This window comes from Oryzias latipes, chromosome 3 (genome assembly GCF_053564925.1).
Source record: "Oryzias latipes strain Hd-rR chromosome 3, Olatipes_Hd-rR_3.1".
Taxonomy (NCBI): Eukaryota; Metazoa; Chordata; class Actinopteri; order Beloniformes; family Adrianichthyidae; genus Oryzias; species Oryzias latipes.
Window position 1 is genome coordinate 4,855,001 of NC_136239.1, and position 16,976 is coordinate 4,871,976.

A 16,976-nucleotide genomic window follows, 5' to 3' on the forward strand; every position below is an offset into this window, starting at 1 on the left:
CATCCAGTCGCATCTTGAAGGAGATCCAATACGCCTTGGTAGTCTTGGTCCGAGCTGGCATGGTGCTCACAACTTTATTTGTGTTAAATGTTTGTAAAGTTTAAGTGCAATAGACTTGTATCGTTGTCGGCAGGATTTGAACCTACGCGGGGAGACCCCAATGGATTTCAAGTCCAACCCCTTAACCACTCGGCCACAACAACACACGAAACTATACAGCGTTTGGTTCCTTCACTGCCAATGGATTCTGTCGTAGACGGAAATTAGAGCTTGGATTCAAGCCTGGATTTAAAACTCAGTTTTTCCGATGGTCATGCACTAAGGCCTTAAAGACCAACTCCAATGAAAATGGTGTCTTTAACATGTTAAAAAGCATTATTCCCATGATGGAAGATATGTATAAAGAAAATGATACTTAAATGTGCCTATCTGAATATTTTTTGTAGTTAATTCATAGTGAACCAGTAACAGACAAAAACACGCTGCATGACAAAGCCTGTACTTTTACTTTCAAACGACAATGAGAAGGCAAGAAGCTCCCTGCTACGTTCCATTGTGATGCATCCAGTCGCATCTTGAAGGAGATCCAATACGCCTTGGTAGTCTTGGTCCGAGCTGGCATGGTGCTCACAACTTTATTTGTGTTAAATGTTTGTAAAGTTTAAGTGCAAGAGACTTGTATCGTTGTCAGCAGGATTTGAACCTACGCGGGGAGACCCCAATGGATTTCAAGTCCATCGCCTTAACCACTCGGCCACAACAACACACGAAGCTATACAGCGTTTGGTTGCTTCACTGCCATTGGATTCTGTCATAGGCGGAAATTCATTTCCAAGCTGACTACAGAAAAATACAATTCCTGTTTTAGCAAAAATCATTGGGATAAATTTGCTGGCAATTAAAACAAGGGATCATTTCAAAAAAGGAAAATATGACAACCATTTTACCACCATGCCCAATTTCATTTCCCCAACAACCACACATTGTTTCCTCAAACACAACACCTAAAAATTTGCCTTAAATCTAAAGAATCTTGTAAAAATCTAGCATACTTGGCTAACATTTATCTTCATTCTAATCCTCAAACATAACCCTAATGAAAAATGAAAGATTCCGTTGAGAGCTTGGATTTAAAACTCAGTTTATCCGATGGTCATGCACTAAGACCTTAAAGACCAACTCCAATGAAAATGGTGTCTTTAACATGTTAAAAAGCATTCATCCCATGATGGAAGACATGTATAAAGAAAATGATACTTAAATGTGCCTATCTGAATATTTTTTGTAGTTAATCAATAGTGAACCAGTAACAGACAAAAACACGCTGCATGACAAAGCCTGTACTTGTACTAACAAACGACAATGAGAAGGCAAGAAGCTCCGTGCTACGTTCCATTGTGATGCATCCAGTCGCATCTTGAAGGAGATCCAATACGCCTTGGTAGTCTTGGTCCGAGCTGGCATGGTGCTCACAACTTTATTTGTGTTAAATGTTTGTAAAGTTTAAATGCAAGAGACTTGTATCGTTGTCGGCAGGATTTGAACCTACGCGGGGAGACCCCAATGGATTTCTAGTCCACCGCCTTAACCACTCGGCCACAACAACACACGAAACTATACAGCGTTTGGTTCCTTCACTGCCATTGGATTCTGTCGTAGGCAGAAATTCTTTTCCAAGCTGACTACAGAAAATACAATTCCTGTCTTAGCAGATATCACTGGGATGCATTTGCTGGCAATTAAAACAAGGGATCATTTCAAAAAAGGAAAATATGACAACCATTTTACCACCATGCCCAATTTCATTTCCCCAACAACCACACATTGTTTCCTCAAACACAACGCCTCAAAATTTGCCTTAAATCTCAAGAATCTTGTAAATTTCTAGCATACTTGGCTAACATTTATCTTCATTCTAATCCTCAAACATAACCCTAATGCAAAAAGAAAGATTCCGTTGAGAGCTTGGATTTAAAACTCAGTTTATCCGATGGTCAAGCACTAAGGCCTTAAAGACCAGCTCCATTGAAAATGGTGTCTTTAACACGTTGAAAAGCATTCATCCCATGATGGAGGACATGTATAAAGAAAATTATACTTAAATGTGCCTATCTGAATATTTTTTGTAGTTAATTCATAGTGAACCAGTAACAGACAAAAACACGCTGCATGACAAAGCCTGTACTTGTACTAACAAACGACAATGAGAAGGCAAGAAGCTCCCTGCTACGTTCCATTGTGATGCATCCAGTCGCATCTTGAAGGAGATCCAATATGTGTTTGTAGGCCTGGTCCGAGCTGGTATGGTGCTAAAATCTTTATGGCTGTTAAATGTTTGTAAAGTTTAAGTGCAAGAGACTTGTATCGTTGTGGGCAGGATTTGAACCTACGTGGGGAGACCCCAATGGATTTCTAGTCCATCGCCTTAACCGCTCGGCCACAACAACACACGAAACTATACAGCGTTTGGTTCCTTCACTGCCAATGGATTCTGTCGTAGGCGGAAATTAGAGCTTGGACTTGAGCTTGGATTTAAAACTCAGTTTATCCGATGGTCATGCACTAAGGCCTTAAAGACCAACTCCAATGAAAATGGTGTCTTTAACATGTTAAAAAGCATTCATCCAATGATGGAAGACATGTATAAAGAAAATGATACTTAAATGTGCCTATCTGAATATTTTTTGTAGTTAATTCATAGTGAACCAGTAACAGACAAAAAAACGCTGCAGGACAAAGCCTGTACTTTTACTTTCAAACGACAATGAGAAGGCAAGAACCTCCCTGCTACGTTCCATTGTGATGCATCCAGTCGCATCTTGAAGGAGATCCAATTCGCCTTGGTAGTCTTGGTCCGAGCTGGCATGGTGTTCACAACTTTATTTGTGTTAAATGTTTGTAAAGTTTAAGTGCAAGAGACTTGTATCGTTCTCGGCAGGATTTGAACCTACGCGGGGAGACCCCAATGGATTTCAAGTCCATCGCCTTAACCACTCAGCCACAACAACACACAAAACTACACTGCGTTTGGTTGCTTCACTGCCATTGGATTCTGTCATAGGCGGAAATTCTTTTCCAAGCTAACTACAGAAAAATACAATTCATGTCCTAGCAGATATCACTGGGATGCATTTCCTGGCAATTAAAACAAGGGATCATTTCAAAAAAGAAAAATATGACAACCATTTTACCACCATGCCCAATTTCATTTCCCCAACAACCACACATTGTTTCCTCAAACACAACGCCTCAAAATTTGCCTTAAATCTCAAGAATCTTGTAAATTTCTAGCATACTTGGCTAACATTTATCTTCATTCTAATCCTCAAACATAACCCTAATGAAAAATGAAAGATTCTGTTGAGAGCTTGGATTTAAAACTCAGTTTATCCGATGGTCATGCACTAAGGCCTTAAAGACCAACTCCAATGAAAATGGTGTCTTTAACATGTTAAAAAGCATTCATCCCATGATGGAGGACATGTATAAAGAAAATAAGCTTAAATAACTCCGTGATTAAATCATCCGTGGATAAATGTCGAAGCGCCATCCTCCCACCTTTGATCGACAGACAGACTGACAGTTGGATCACTGTCGATTCACTCATGTATCCTTCCGCGCTGCAATATTTATGCTTCTGCCGAGTCAAGGTTAGCCTGTAGCTAGATCCTTTCAATAGAACACAACTTAAATTGTTAACAATTATTTGTATGTTTTATTCTAATATAAATAGGGTAAAGGGTTTGAAAATAAAATTCTTCAATACTGTTTGTGAATGTAAATGATTACATAATCCTCATTAACATGATTAAAAATGATTCAAAGGGAGATTTCACAAAACAAAAACATTTTGATTTATTTTGCCCATATCTCAAAACTTTACAGTTAATTTAGTTTGATAATTATTGAGTTTGATAGTATAGGTTGACTTGTGTTTCTATATTGAGAGATGACATATTCAGCATCCACTAATTCCTGCCATTTTATATTTAAACATTATGGTACAAATAAGTAAGGGACAAATATGTACCTTACACCTAGAAAAGCTCACAATGTACAATGGAAAGTGCATAATTGTACCCTAGGGGTGCAAAATTGTACCTTAAAGATACATTTTTGTACTTTTAAGGGTACATATGCAAAGTTTTTACCTTAGGGAACAAAAATGGACCTGTATTGTACCTCTTTTTCTAACAGAGTGGCTCCAACAAACTGACATTGCATTGTGTGATAGTCGGGTTTTTGTTTTATGTTTGAGTTTCTGTTTTCATGTTTTAAAGTTATTAAATGTGGTCATGTCTGCAGACTAGCACATGGAAAACCAGGGTTCGTTTCCCAGGGTGTGCAATGAGCTTCATCCAGTGTGGGTCTTTGGGCAAGACCCTTTATGCTACTGCCTATGTAGATACAGAGGGTCCCAAGTCTGGGTCTCCCTGTGCCAGTAAAATATGGGGTAGTGTCAGGAAGGGCATCTGGCGTAAAAATCTCTGCCAAACCACCTGTGCAAAATCAATGTAAGCTGATTCCCTGCGGTGAACCGTGAGGGGATTTGCTAAAAGGTAAAAAACATTTTGGTCAGTTCCTTTTCCACCACAAAACCCTAAAATTACAAATCTTTTGTAATGCTATCTCAAAGGGGTGTAATCCAGTGCTACTGTTTTACTGTCCTAACTTTGGCTAAATGCAGTCATTTTTGAAATCAGTTATGTAAATCACACACAGGGGTTATGCCTCCCAAGTGGCATGTGGGCTGGGGGAGACGTTTTGGAGGGAGATAAATGAGGAACGCCAGAGTATTCCTAATGAGCAGAATGGTGATTGGAGCAGACTTTGACGGACATGGGTGAAGGAAACAGAGGTGATGAGGACGTGATGGAGACGTTTGGTGTTCAGGACAGGAAAAAAAGACAGATGGTGGTGGAATGAAAAGAGTTGGATTTCATGTTGGAGAATGTGGAGGGCAGCCTCTGAAATCTAAGGGGGTCTGTTTGTCAGACACGAAGAGAAACTGCCATAACCTGGCCTGCTTCTTCCACCTGAGTGAAGCTTGAAGCAGCATCTCTGAGGACTTCATCTATGCGCTGTATGCTTACTGACCCCCCCTTGTTGGATTTTTTTCCCTCCAAGTGTGGTCTGTATGCAAAAAAACCTACAGTAGACGTTTCTGATTTGGAGCAGCTGTGGTGCTTCTTCTTCCTGTGTAATTACCGGAATCTGCCAGAAGCTGTGTGCTGCTCTTCAGAGATAAGGCTCTATTGTTTTGCTATGACAGATAAATGCGTCTCCTCCTCCTGGTTTGAACCACTTTAGAGTTTCAGCGATTATTTTTTATCTCCAGTAATTAAGTCAGGAAACCTCAACAGAGGATGCAGAAAAGCATCATAAAAAATAACTTATCTGTGTAAAAACATACAGTATGCTTTTAAATGTGTACAATAATAGGCATAAACACACGAGCAAACAGAAACAAAAGAGAGGAAACTAATAAGTCCATCCATCCATTTTCATCTCCTGCTGTTTCTAGTCTTATACAGTGGGGTAAAAGAGTAGTTATTCAGCCCCCAGTTGTGCAGATTCTCCCATTTAAAAAGGGAGAGGTCTGTAATTTTCATCATAATTATACCTCAAATAAGAGACAAAATGAAAAAAAATCCAGAAAATCCCATTGTCGGATTTTATGTGTAAATTATGTTGGAAGATAAGTATTTGGTCATCTACAAACAAGCAGGATTTCTGGCTCTCACAGACCTGTAGCTGCTTCTGTAGAGGATCCTCTGTCCTCCACTTGTTACTTGTATTGATGTCTCCTGTTTGAACTGGTTTTCTATAGAAAAGACACCTGTCCACAACCTCAAACAGTCCCACTCCAATCTCCACAATGACCTAGACCAAAGAGCTGTCTAAGGAAACCCGGAACACAATTGTTGACCTGCACCAGGCTGGGAAGACTGAATCTGCAATAGGTTAGCAGCTTGGTGTGAAGAAATCAACTGTGGGAGCAATTATCTGGAAATGGAAGACATACGAGACCACTGATAAACTCAATCCATCTGGGGCTCCGCGCAAAATCTGACCTCATGGGGTCAAAATGATAAAAAAGAACGAAGAGCAAAAGTCCCAGAACCACACAGGGGTCCTAGTGAATGACCTGCAGAAAGCTGGGACCAAAGCAACAAAGGCTACCATCAGTAACACACTGCACCGCCAGGGACTCAAACCCTGCAGGGCCAGACGTGTCCCCCTGCTAAAGCCAGTACATGTGCCGGCCCGTCTAAAGTCTGCTAGAGAGCATTTGGATGATCCAGAAGAGGATTGGGAGAATGTCCTACGGTCAGATGAAACCACAATAGAACTTTTTGGTAAGAACTCTACTGTTTGGAGGAGAAAGAATGCTGAGCTGCATCCAAAGAACACCATACCTACTGTAAAGCATGGGGGTGGAATCATCATACTTGGAGGAATGGGCCAAAATAGGCCGACACAGTTCCTACATTCAAAGTTAGACTCAAACGTTCCTTTTTGGACAGGCTTGTTGCCAGACTGGCTAGTGTTTAGAGAATATCTACATTACTGATAATATGTTTCCTGCCTGCATCTTAATCCATCTTCGACCTGACCCGACCTGACTCTTGCACCAAGCACACTTCGAGGGACGATTTTATCAAATTGCAACCACACGAATATTTTCAATGGACTTCCAGATCCCACCTGCACCACTACAACCTATCCACGCCTCTATGCACTAAGTAGACACCACAGGCATCATTTCCAGGATGACCCAGCTTCGTTGTGTGGTCAGAAGAAGATATTCTGTCCCGAGCCCCAGATCGTTTATGCATATTGACACAAATCCCAAACTTACACGGTGAGTAAAGTTTAAATTGATTGATTGTGTCTTTATTTTTTGAATATTTGTGTTTTCTGATGCATGCTTTGTTTTTATCTACAAAGGTACAACATTGTCATTTTTGGAGGCATAGATCTGGCTTTTCCAGAAAGGTAATAAAAATGTTTTTTATTAACATATGACCTGTAACACTGTCAGAAGTCAGAACTCTGGTCACCAGCGAGAACCATCTCCAGATTTCAAACCCCACTTCCTGGATGCTGCACACCTGACTCATTCACGCAATCAATCACAGTTTTCTTAAGCTCTGCGCCGAGCTGAGCTCAATGTGACGTACTGTTTGTGTCACTCTGCCTTCATTACCAAGTGCAGTTTGGACCCATAGCTGGACCTGATCTTCTGTCTGCTGACCCTGACTCTGTTTGCCTGCCTCTTGCTCCAACCCTCGCCTGCATTTTGACCAACCGGTTTCTCCTCTGATGAACTTATGCCTGTTATCGACTCCTGCCTACCTACCCATGATTTAGCTTTGTGGATTTTAAGAGAGTAAATAAACCTGCTGCATTTGGATCCAGCCACATTTGACTGTCTTCAAAGTGTGGAATGTATAACTGGTCTGTCAAGAATTAACTCTATCAATCCTGATATTTATTGTTTACAGTTTAGTCTATATAATTTGCAATATTTTTTGGCATTTCAAATCCTTTTTTTCATTAGTCATTGCATGTTAGGATTTACAGTTGAAAATCATTATGAATTACCATTAATATGAAGTTTCTCATTTTAACAAATGCTGTAGGGCACATGCATGTATTTGGCGATCATTTTCTTATCTTTTGATCTTAATGTTAACATTTTTAAGTATTCATTAAAGAACTTGTGCCTTGTATTTTTGTACACTTAGATGTATCTATGGGTCTCCAATAATAATCTGGCATCAACAAACCTGACCTTCTTCCGTGAAGCTGTTGAGACTTTTGGCTTGCCACACAGGTAAAATCTGGTTTTGCCCATGTCAAGTTTTCAGTTGCTTTGGGTTCTACACAAACTGTTTAATATACAACCTTTATCTGTGCAGATGAGACATAATATAGATTGTGCATAGTAGTGTATTGTAGACTACAGTCACTACCACGGACCATACTTTTGCTTAACTGTGTTTCCTTAGGGTTCGGGGTGGTCATGGTGTGGAGAATGTCGATGTGGCTCGCTTCATGTTTTCTGTTCAAGGAACAGCAAGGGGGAGTTTCAATGCAGGCAAAAGTGTTCAAAACCAGAGGCAAGTCTTTTTTTTTGTTGCCAAAACCCATTCCCCAGCAAAATTAATGATCTCAAAATGATTACAAAAGTAACCCCATCTGCTAAGCTTATCATCAAAGTGGTGTGTTGCCATGCAGAAAAGACTGAAGAGTATCTTGATACTCATACTTGAAACTTATTTTTGTAGCATGTGATATCATGAAAAATATACCAACACACTTTAGTTTTTCAGAACAGAAATGAACGATTGTGGCGAGATGTCTTCACTGATGTCACTGGTCCCAACTATCACGTTCTACATCAGCTGGAAGAGGAGGACCATCTTGATCTGTCCAGCAACCTTCACCCTTTTTGCTGCCATTATGTGTTCATTGCTCTTATTCAACAGCACCTCAATATATTCAGAGACGGCTGGGATGAGCATCCTCTTTCAACAGAGGGGAACCTTTTTCCCAAACAGCTGTGGCATTTGGGGCAGCAGCATCATTCACAGGAGTGTGAAGAGGTTGGCTTTTCTACTGTGTAGATATTAAAACTGGTAGATTTTCATATTTGTAAGTCAAATTTGACACATTTCTAAAAAATAGCATGTCAATTTTCTTACAGGACCTGCATATTCCACAAATAGACTGAGAAAGCAGTGGCCTTGAGTGCAGTGACCCCAACTCTGGCATCTCTGTAACCTAGATTGAATGCCCACGGAGCCAGCAGGAACTGGCCGGCTTGACTGCTGCAGTTAACCCACTGGGATCAACAAATCTTGGTGTTGATGTTTATTTAGCCCAGGGGTTGGCAACCCACGGCTCAGGAGCCGCATGCGGCTCTTTGGCGCTGCCCTAGTGGCTCCCTGGAGCATTTTTAAAAATGTTTGAAAATGTAAAAAGATGGGGGAGGTAAATATATTTTTTGTTTTAATATGGTTTATGTAGGAGGAAAAACAAGATACAAACATTATTAACGTTTTCCAATGCTGGAAGAATGCGTAGAAAAAACTTTGTAACGTCAAGCAGGTACATAAGTTGCAGAGGGCAAAGCGGGAGCCAAGCTGTCAAAGAGTAGAGCTATCAATCTGTTGGCTGCACTGGAGAAACGTCCGTGACCCATGAAAGCCACGTCTCCGAACAGTTTCAGGGAGAGGGAGGCAGCAAGCTTAGCTGAGAGCAGAAACTCCTTTCTGGCATTACAAGTCTGTTTACTTAACACACGCACCACATTGAACATTGCACAGAAGTCATCAACCTCTCTCCTATGGAGTCCTATACTGTTCATAATTAAATAAATAAACATTTAATTAAATAAATAAATATGACCTCACGCAAATACACAATCAACCAATAAATCTCTCATAAATATATAAAAAGATCATGAAATGGTGAAAAACCTGCACACCAATTTTAAATTAGCCATTATATTATTCAATATATTTCATTTTGCTTTAAAAACCTGTTCAATATTTTAAAACAGCATTTTAAAATATTCATTTTATTCATGTGGAATATTATTATAATTCTACGTCTTTTTTGGTATTCAAAATCAATACTTTACAAAATAGCTTTGTTTTTATTTCATGTTGCTGTTTTTCATAATGGCTTATTTATTTCATGAAGAGCTTTTTCAGGAGAATGGGTCTGTCTGTCAATCTAACCAGACAAGGCGGAGACACTTTTGTGATTGGCTACTCCTTTACTCAGACATGAGCAGCAGCACCCTGACTACATCGATCGAAGATGTTTCAGCGAACGTGACGGCGCAATGCACTCTCCTCAACACTAGGGGCAGTATGCACCTCAACACATCCACAGTGTTACCAGTTTTGGTTCTAAATTTGCGGATAAAAGTGGCTTTGGGCAAGTGTGCATAATTCGGGTGATTTTGTGGTCGGTTCGGCAATTTTCATCTTCTCATTAACATCTAGTAGTGGTCTAAGTTAGGCTGCGTGGCTGTTGGAGTTCCACAAAACTTCTATGAACTGGAGTTCCATGAACGCACCATGCGGCGTGTGGGAGGAGCTAGCAGCTAATGTTTTTAGCCTGATAGCCACATGGAGCTGTGGCTGTGTTAATCTCATTTAAAATGCATGGATGCACAATGCACACGGATTGTTAAAAGATCAGGGTTATTTATTTTGAATAGTTCTACATGATAACAATGTTTCCATGTATGAGTTCATGAGATCATCCCAGAGAGGCTCTGCTTCAGGTCCTGCAGTCACTCAAACTACGTCTAAATCACGTGTAAATCAGAGAGCCCAGCGCAAAAGTGTGTGTGTGTGAGTGCAAGTTAAGGGTCTGTTGTTCAGTTCGCCGGAAAAGTAATAATAAAAAAGTATATCCAAAGTATAGAGACTGAATCTTTTATTAACCCGCTCTGAGGTCTGAACGGGGAAGTGATCCCCAAATCAAACCCCGGATCTCCGCTGAGTTTTACAACCAGAAAGAGAAACTTTCGCAGGAAAAGTACAACATTTTCCCCGAGAGGGAAAAATAAAACCAGAGGACCTGATTTATAATCATTGTCTCAATGAAAATAGAAAACATATCATAAGGTTCAGGAGGCCTCAGCAGGCTTGTTCCACTATCCGCTGATGCCTGGTCTGACTCTCTGTCGGTCCGCCAGCTCGCCTCCTTCTGCGAGCCGACACAGTGTAAGACGATGACGTAAGACTGGATCTGTGAGCTCAGACAGCAGAGCAAGTTGTTTAAAAAAAAAAAGCAGAGCTGTTAGCTGCAGAGCAAAGGAGAGCTGAGTGAATGACGTAAGAGTCAGGAGTGTTTCACGGGTAACTTCAGACGTGGACGACCGGAGCTCCTTTGGTCCACACAAACCCTCAAACTACAAAAACAGAGTCGTCCATGTTTGCATATTTTGCTGCAGGCAGAGAGTTCGTATCAAATGTCAGCAAAGCCGCACGGATATCGCTGAAATATGCCATCTCTCTGACTGGTACACCGCTGAGTGGGTATCAAGGAATATAAGTCGATTTCCATGGATGAGCCAATGAGTGTTTAGATCCCGCCCACATTCACTGATTGACAGATAGACCCATTCTCCTGAAAAAGCTCTTCATGAAATAAATACGCCATTGTGAAAAACAGCAACATGAAATAAAAACAAAGATATTTGGAAAATGCTGATTTGGAAATCCGAGGTTCTGAAAAAAGAAGTAAAATTATAATAATATTCCACATGATTAAAAATGAATATTTTAAAATGCTGTTTTGAAATAATGAACAGGTTTTTAAAGCAAAATGAAATATATTGAATAATATAATGGCTAATTTAAAATCAGTGTGCAGGTTTTTTACCATTTCATGATCTTTTTATATATTTATGAGAGATTTATTGATTGATTGTGTATTTGCATGAGGTCATATTTATTTATTTAATTAAATATTTATTTATTTAATTATGAACAGTATAGGACTCCATACTCTCGCTCCCACACTCACGGTGCAACATAAAGAAACAACATAAGAGGAAGAATAAACTAAGGTGGAACAACAAAACTGCCATATGAAAAGAAACGTGGGCAAACAGAAACGCTCATGCTGTAGGAAGAAAGGCGCTATATAAGTATACGCCATTTACCATTTAATTAGATCAGGAAACCGCATCCCACAATCCCCTCCTGCTAACAGACCTAAAATGCACATGACTTTTTTTTTTTACTTTATTGTACAAAATGAAAGTACAATAAAAGACACAAATTTACAAATTAAACTTCAGATATGCCAGGGGAGCATTCTTTTGTTCGAATCCTCAAAATAAAAATGGCATAAAAAATTGTATTTCTTTATTACATTTCTTTAATTTTATCAAAGCAATGAAACATAACTCATTGATATTGTAGCGACCTGGGGGTTAGCCCCGCCTTCAGCCCCTAAGGCTCATGGGAAGTGGGGAGTTTCGGGGTAAAACCTTGAGTGAGAGTGTTGTGAATTGAAGTCACTTCCATGCTGTTTCTGCTGTTTATGTGCTTGGATCAAGGGGCTTAATGGTGAAAAGGAATGTCCGTGCGCTTCCTGTTTATTTTTGCTTGAGACTATCCGGAGTTGTGCAGTGATTGGGATACGGATAGGTTTTCAATTAAGCCCCTATGCTAGCAGTTTGGCGTTGTATACCCCGCTAAAGAGACGTCCTGGCTGGATTGTCACAATATTATTGTATTGAAGTTAAACTTGCACAACAGAGCAGTCACGTGACGCGTCGTTCTCCGCTGAATGCGCTGCAGGGCAAATAAACATTTAATAATGCTCATTATGTATTTGTAGCAACTTAGTCATTTTGATAGCAGGCTAATATAGATACATATTGCATGTGTTGCCTTCATTATAAGGCTTAAATATGGCTTATAATATTTTGCGGCTCCAGACCTGTTTGTTTTTTGTTTTGTTCATCCAATTTGGCTCTTTCAACATTTTGGGTTGTCGACCCCTGATTTAGCCACACTGCAGTACATGCAGAGCATTGCTTACATGTAACCTAAGTTTCAAAATTGTAAAAAATAAACCAAAAAAATTAAAACCTTTCATCCTGGCATTTAATTTTGTTAGATAACACATTTAACTGAAATTGACAGGTCAAGTAATTATCCATGCTGAATTGTTCTGTCTACAATCCCTTCTTCTCTCTCTAAGCATTTCTGCTTGTCTTGCATATTTTTAGAGGGACATCAAACAGTTGGTGATGTTTCTGATCTTAGATTTTCTTACTTGACGATGTGTTGGATGTATTGTCTTGATGATCAGGACTGTGGAAAATGTGGTTTAGATTAACCAGTGATCTTAAGTTATGTTTTGAGCTCACAGACATGATACTTTGTACAGCCTTACTAAAGGATGAATTTAAATAGAATAATCTGAACATTAAATTAAACGTACTTGCAAAACATACTGTTTGAAAAGTTCCATCGAACAGTTAAATGGCTACAAAATCAATAACTTGGCTTACAAGCAGGCATTGAGTTTGAATGCAGTAATCTTCCTAGGAGAAATGTGTTATCTGAGGTATTAGATCAAATTGAGTTCTTGCAAAGAGAAATCACTTTCAGTGCAGAAGATCAGGTCTTTACTAACAGTTTGAAACCACAGGTTCACACGTTTAATGAAACAAAGCAACAACAATATCCGAGCAGGTCTTAAGGCAAAAATCTCGAGGCAGATTTTTAAAAGGGTGAAGCAGATGTTTCTTAGCTGGAGATTACAAAAAAGATGAAATGAAACAAGTCTACACAGAGATGTAGCAGAATCTGATCGCTTTGTGAAAATGATAGAAAACTTGAAGGACTGACATAAACACCCTCCGTATTACCAAGACAACACAAGAGAGGAATGTTGAGAGCTTGAATGCTAAACTTTCTGCGCTAAGCTTTTCTCTCTAAAGATTAAAAAATGATCTTGCTTAAAAGAAGAGTGAAGGAAAATCATTACAAATTATGAGGCTGAGGAACAAATTTCCCAAAAAACGAAAAAAACAAAAACAAATTCTGCGCAGGACTTGACATTAGGCAAAAGAACAACCATTTTATTGGACTGAGGTTTCAGCCAGTATATATTTAAAGATCCAAAAATTCTAAAGGTTCTGAGTTAGTGATTTATACCATGGAAACAACCAGATGTTTAGGGTTTATTACGGTCACCATTACAAATGTCTTAAATAACCATTAAACAAAAAAGGTATTTTTTAAACAAACTTAACGTCAGTGCTGTAGAAAATCTGTGTAATGTGGCTTCATAACAGAAGGTAGCCTAACTATTGTTTCAGATTTCATATTAGTCAGAAACCATAGTCATTACTTGCAATGCAGCATTCTTAACTGTCCTTGAATTGATCGTAACTCGGCAAACGTAGAATGTGGAAACTGGTGGACGATGTTGGATGGTCTGCCCGTTTCACCTCCACTTGCATGTCCTGCATGGGCTTCTCCCAGCCAACCCAAAACATCACCAGTTGCTTTCGTTTGTGTTCAGTGACTAAATGGCAATAAATGACACAGAGAATATATATATATATATAAAAAATAAAAATAATGATGCCTAAAACAAAGTTTTAAATAAGTAGATTAGTGCAAAAAGGTTTTCTAAGACAAATGTAATTCCTGCTCAGTACCAGGTCTATTGAAACCATTTTGAGTGGATCTTGAAGTCATTCACTGATTCTTACCACCACTTACATAAGTAATTTTATGACAACTAAAATTGTTGAAAATAAACCTGTACATTCTTAAGGCGCATATTACAAAAAGTACAATATACCTGTCTCCACAAACTTGCGTAGATACCCAGCAACTACAGATTTGACAGCAACAGAGCATCCATCTTCATTTTGATCCTCATCTTCAGACCAAATTATATTTTGCAGGACCATCTTTATACAAATAAGATGAAATGCTTACTATTTAAACTCATTTAAAAAAATTAAGGAGTAATGACTGGGTTGTTATGAAATGTCACAGACTAAATATGAAATAAAAAGGATAAATTATTGAAGAAAAAACAGACATTATGCTACATTGCAGTAGTGGCTTAGATTTAGGTTCTAAATAACTTAGATTGTTCTTTACATGAGTACTTTTCATATTTTCTTTGAACAACATTTCATGGAAAGCACTAATGGAGGTGTGTCTATCACCCCTTACGGTTGCTTCCCTATCCCCAAAATCTCTGGAGTGAAACAAACACTGTATGTTTGACATTCATTGAGTCTCTATCAATATCCATATATTATTGTGAAATTAACATTTCGTTTCTGAGTCCTCCTAACCAAATTTAGAAGTGATGAATGTGATTTACTAGATTTTTATTCTCAAGATTATGTCTCTCACAGTCGAAGTGGATGAATGAGGAAAATTCAAGACCTCTTTCATCATTTTAAGTCAGACAACTTCTACAATTGGTGTCTGACTAAAGACGTTTTTGCCCCACTATACCACATACTTGGTTGCATTTTTAAGTCCTAACAGTACGTTCATTCGGTTGTTTCCACTTTTGTTTAGGCCCCCAAAGAAGAAAAAAGTAATTGCTGCTATGACTCATCTCTAATATCCAGCTATTGTTCATTTGACCACACCGCGTATTGAAGCAGACTTTGTAAAAGCCACGCCCGGTTTGTTGCTGTCAGCACAGGAAGATGCCAAGATAAAGTCAAGTGATCGACAGATTCTCTTTGATCTCCTGTGAGACATCTGCCTTTCCACTTGTTGTGAGCATAATGGAGAAATTTAAAATAACATACCTGAGTTTAGGAAAAGGAGCCGGTTTAGCTCGTGCTGGTTTGCGGCGCCTTCCGTCCGTGAAACCAGGGTTCGACTCCGGGCTGCTCCCTGTTCCCTTCTCTACCTCTGCCGGTTCCAAGCCTGGTTTGAGAAGGTTGCGTCAGGAAGGGCATCCGGCGTAAAACATTGCCAAATCTACCATGCGACTCGTTCGCTGTGGCGACCCCTGATGGGAGAAGCCGAAAGTGGAAGAAGACCTGAGTTTAGGAAAAGGACTTCTGTCTTTATGAAGTATGCATTGTGTTAGAGTTTAAACCTACCAGCTCTATTGTCTCTTGGATGTCAATGTCTGCCACATCTTCAAGCACAAAAGCTGCTGTTTCTTGGGAGCCCCCCAGCAAAACATACAGGATTGCAGGACTTATACCCATTAGGGGAGGACCACCTTGAAGAAAAGAATGACCTATCATCCTGCCATCCATCTTGAACAAGTCACTCTGTAAAAGCACCTTTGAGGTTGAAGGACTGAGATGGTCAGCTTGACCCTCAAATAATAGAGTCCCAGTTCTATTTCCTGCATGAACAAAGAAGCACAGGTCCATGATGACTGGGCTAAGCCATTAAAATCACAAGGACTTATGAGACTATGAAAAATAGAAAGATGGGTTGTGTGTGGGGGGGTGAGGCTGTTACATGATGTACATCTGAGACTTACCAAAATCCAGTGAAAATCCAGTTTGCAGCTTTTGCATCACTAGGCTAAAGAAATGCAGTTTTACACCCTCACCCGGCGCTACGTCACCTGACAGACAAAAAACATAATAGATCAAGTAGTACTCAATCAGGGCAGCTATTGTATTGTATTCTATATTTTAAATTACAAATTGGCATTTGAAAAAAAAAAAGACAATTATGGAAAAATGTGGATTACCTTCCAATCTATAATGGAGGGGTCTGGCCCAATCAACTTTATGGACGTTGTAAAAACTGATTAGTCTCTCCTCCTGTTCCTCAACACTCTCTCAAATCCAGTTTCACTTTGAGAGTTGGCTCATCTTCGTTCTGCTCCAGTAAAAAGCTCCTATATAGCACTGAGGCTCACTCTGGATCTTCAGCTCTTTTCCAAGCTGGAAAGGGGTTTAATTATTCATTCATTCATTTTCTTAACCATTTTTCCCTTTCAGGGTCACAGGGCTGCCAGAGCCTATCCCGGCCACTTGTGGGTGAAGGCAGGTGACAGGTCGCCAGTCTGTCACAGGGTAGAATGTCCACAAACATACACCCATTCACTCTCACACTTAGGGACAATTTAGAGTTGCCAATTAACCTATGAAGCATGTTTTTAGACGGTGGGAGGAAGCCGGAGATCCCGGAGAGAACCCACGCATGCACGGGGAGAACATGCAAACTCCACACAGAAAGGTCCCCCGTTGATGTAGTTTTTCACATCCCCCAACTGGGACTTGAACCGGAGGCCTTCTTGCTGTGAGGCAATAGCGCTAACCACTGCGCCACCGTGCAGCCGGGGGTTAATTAAAAATACTTTTATCCAAGGCCATGTCATCTCAGTGTCGGGGAAGTGTACAGGAAAACTTCAGGACAGTAGGAGCAGAAGGACCAACCACATGCCGATGTTATAAATGTGGAAAGGAAGGC

General features: G+C 39.8%; 1 long non-coding RNA gene and 4 other non-coding genes across 5 annotated transcripts; all 5 read right to left on the bottom strand.

The window, feature by feature from the left end:
• Nucleotides 1-121: 121 nt before the first annotated feature.
• Nucleotides 122-203, bottom strand: trnas-aga (transfer RNA serine (anticodon AGA)). The gene has a single exon. It is a non-coding gene; the product is annotated as a tRNA-Ser (tRNA).
• A 479-nt stretch (nucleotides 204-682) lies between these two features.
• trnas-uga (transfer RNA serine (anticodon UGA)) lies at nucleotides 683-764 on the bottom strand. The gene has a single exon. It is a non-coding gene; the product is annotated as a tRNA-Ser (tRNA).
• Nucleotides 765-1,524: 760 nt separating this feature from the next.
• Nucleotides 1,525-1,606, bottom strand: trnas-aga (transfer RNA serine (anticodon AGA)). Its single transcript has one exon. It is a non-coding gene; the product is annotated as a tRNA-Ser (tRNA).
• A 1,320-nt stretch (nucleotides 1,607-2,926) lies between these two features.
• Nucleotides 2,927-3,008, bottom strand: trnas-uga (transfer RNA serine (anticodon UGA)). The gene has a single exon. It is a non-coding gene; the product is annotated as a tRNA-Ser (tRNA).
• A 12,756-nt stretch (nucleotides 3,009-15,764) lies between these two features.
• On the bottom strand, nucleotides 15,765-16,380 carry LOC144991136 (uncharacterized). Its single transcript, XR_013655056.1, has 3 exons — nucleotides 16,252-16,380; nucleotides 16,036-16,122; nucleotides 15,765-15,894 (listed from the first exon to the last, which is right to left on the bottom strand). It is a non-coding gene; the product is annotated as an uncharacterized LOC144991136 (long non-coding RNA).
• Between the last annotated feature and the right edge of the window lie 596 nt (nucleotides 16,381-16,976).